Source organism: Dipodomys merriami, unplaced genomic scaffold (genome assembly GCF_024711535.1).
Source record: "Dipodomys merriami isolate MVZ:Mamm:240054 unplaced genomic scaffold, mDipMer1.0.p SCAF_3224, whole genome shotgun sequence".
In the NCBI taxonomy this organism is placed as follows: domain Eukaryota; kingdom Metazoa; phylum Chordata; class Mammalia; order Rodentia; family Heteromyidae; genus Dipodomys; species Dipodomys merriami.
Genome location: NW_027204743.1, coordinates 3,459 through 6,785, shown reverse-complemented (window position 1 = coordinate 6,785; position 3,327 = coordinate 3,459).

Genomic DNA, 3,327 nt, shown 5'->3' with positions numbered 1-3,327 from the left:
CACAATGTCTTTGCCTGTGAAGCAGTGAAACTGAGAAAAACAATCTAACTGGATACTTCAAACCAATGATTTCACATTTCTTTTATTTTTTTTATTTTATTTGAGAACATACTGTACAGAGGGGTTACAATTACATGGGCAGGATAATGCATACATTTCTTACCAAGCATTGCAGCCTCCTCCTTTGTTTACCCTTCACCTCCCTTCCCAGCCTCCCCCCTCCCCTCCCCCCTCCCCCCCACCCAATCATACCCCCCTACCCCCCCCACACCGACATTGTAAAGCTGGTTTTGACATGACATTTTGTACTTCTCATTGTTGCAACAGGTCCACCTGAATCCTTAAACGACTTGTTTGTCCCCATCTCCTCCACATGTTATACTGACATCAAATATAGTGAAAGCGGGGGTTACACTGTGGGGGAGGGACATACACAGCAACAAAGAAATAATCTTATAAATGCGTTAGAAACACATGCATGAAAGAAACGAAAACATTAAAATACATATTTAAGGGTTCATTTTCCTAACATCACATTATCTGACCTTTTCCGCTTGACTCATACCTATACTAGATATTGCAAATAAGGGAAACCATGGGACCTATGTTTCTTTGGGCCTGGCTTACTTCACTTAATATAATTTTTTCCAAACCTTTCTATTTCCTAATTTCTAAGTGGCTCACAAAACATAATATCCTTAAAAACGTAATATAGTGAAGATTTCTCTTATTATGTACGCCAAAAATTTTGGGTTCAGAAAAGAAATGAGTAAATGGAAGCTTAACTAGAAGCCCTAGATAAGCGTATTGGCTTCAGCAGTGGAGGGAGGCCAAAACTTTTCAGTATACATTTTGTTAATATTTTTGCTACCTAAAGTGATTTTACGGAGCCTATTTGGCTCACTACTATGCAGAATAGATTGAATGAAGACATGAAAAAAATTCCACATCGAAATGAGGCAACATAAAAGAGTTTAAAAAGAGAAATCATGAAGATACAGCAGTGGCGGAGACTGTATAGTCCTTCAGCTTCGCTACACTTGAAGCCATAAGCTGTGATTAATTGGAAATCAGGCAAGAGCTAAGAGAAGGACATAGAAGTAGGACATAGAAGCATTGTCCTTTTGTAACAGACACTTTCTTCCAAGGTATGGGTGATTTAATTCTATTCTCCTCCATACATCTTGTTGAGCAAATGCAAAACCAAGAGAAATATAATCTATTGAAGTAATTTTGCAAAGAATAACTTCCCTGTTCCTGATATGGTATCTAAAGAAAGTCTTAAGAGAGAAGATAAAAGTGCAGTATTTCTCGGTTTCCTCTAAGCATCTTGTTAGCAAAATATATCTTTGAGATTAGAATTGATTGAACCAAAAAGGAATGGAGCACTTACTTTTCTGGGCACTTTAGACAGAAGACTTTCAAGGTAAAAGCAAACAGAAAAAAAGTATAGCCAAATATTTGTGATCACACTTTCTTGGGCTTGTTTCCTGGAGACAAAATTTTATATTAGATTTGTCCTCATTAACATAGATGTTGTTTCATGGCAACCATATGCAAGAGGGAAGTTTAATGGACTCGCTTGGACATGTAAACAGCATGATAGAAAAAAATGGTAAATAATATGTAGTGAATTACTTTGACCAATTACTTTGCCAGAACAAAGAAGGAAATACATAATTCAAAATTAATTGACTTAAAAGTATGAAGAAAGAGTAGTGAAGTGAGATGGGAGAAAACAGAGGATTGTTTTCTCTCCAGTGGAGTAATGGGTTCTTGATCTTGTTTCTTCCATGCTATCTTCACAAGCTATCAAGTGTGTCTCAGGACTGGAGTATCCAGTTCAGACAAAGAGAACTCACAGAAGAAAGATAATATTTTCAGCAGGTGTAGGTGATTTATAACCTTAGACAATCTATTTAAACCTGTTCAAAATTCTCCTCTACCCCAAACTTCCCTCTTTGAACAGTTTTGTTTGCTTTTCCCAAAACTGTTCTTCATTAACTGCTTAAAATTTTGAGAGGCCATATTCATACTTTCTAGAGATTGCTGTTTAGTTGTGATTTTTGTGTGTTTTTGTTTTTGTTGTGTTTTTTAACTGAATTTCAAAAGGTTGTGCAAGTGTGTTACAATTAAATATACCCATCTAATTGTCCAATACTCCTGGATCAGAGTGACTCCTTCTATCATTGTCAACCAACCCCTTTTGCAAGAATTATTTCAGATTTACCACTTCCTTTGTCATTTGTGTACATTTAATAGTCTAGCTGTACTTGCCTCTTGTTCCATTTTTCATTCATTCTATGTCTTGACTATTATTCCTCTCTGGTTTAAACTTCCTGATAGTCATTCTGTTAAACTGTTAATACTTTGAAAGGTTTATATACATTCCATGGAGTTTCAAACCTGCATATACTTGAATTGATGTCAGCTTATATTTCCATAATTTATACATCTGCAGTAACAATTTGGAAGACTGGAGACATGAAACACCTAGACATGATTTTATTCTCATCCATTTGGAAGATTAATCTTTAGTCAATAAGAAAGTTTAATAATGGCTTAGAATGTATTCCTAACTACCAATTTTTATAAATGGCTTTGTACAATGGTTTGTGATTATTTTATTTTACATGGGATAATATTTTCTACTAATTATAAGTTTTGGAAAAAGAAGAAAATTAAAATTTACTACTATAGAGGAATGTGATAGAAATAGAAGATGGATTTTATGACATATGTCTGAGGAGTACCAATATTCAAGATTTAAGTCATATTTCTTACTATGTTATACAGATAGGGAAAACATAAAACAACATATGATAAGGCAACTATTTGTGACTTTTTAAAAACTACCTTATTAAGTGATGAAATTAACTTTATTAGCTAATGTTTGGGTTTGAAATATGGAAAGCTGATCTCTTTAACACATTTCTGGAAGGCACCTACTGAGCAACACAAATGGTGGGTGGTACTATTTCTATGCTTTAATGAATGGGTGAACCTGTTTGACATTAGTGCTGGGAAAATAAATCAACTCTATTGTAACCTGTTCCCTACACTTGAAAAACTTGTAATGTCACTAAGTTTCATCTATTTGTCAAAAGTTATTTTGGCAAATGGGATTTTAAAAAGTTTATTTGAAAAGGAATACACTTTCCTTAAATATAGGTTATCATTGGTTTGAAAGTGACAACATTTTTATACCACAGAACCAAGTTGTACTGAATTACCAGTGTTTTGAAGCACTAAGAATCTTCTCAATTAATGTTTTTCTGAATTAAATTTGATCTCTATGTCAAGTTTTCCAGGACTTGGTAGACCAAT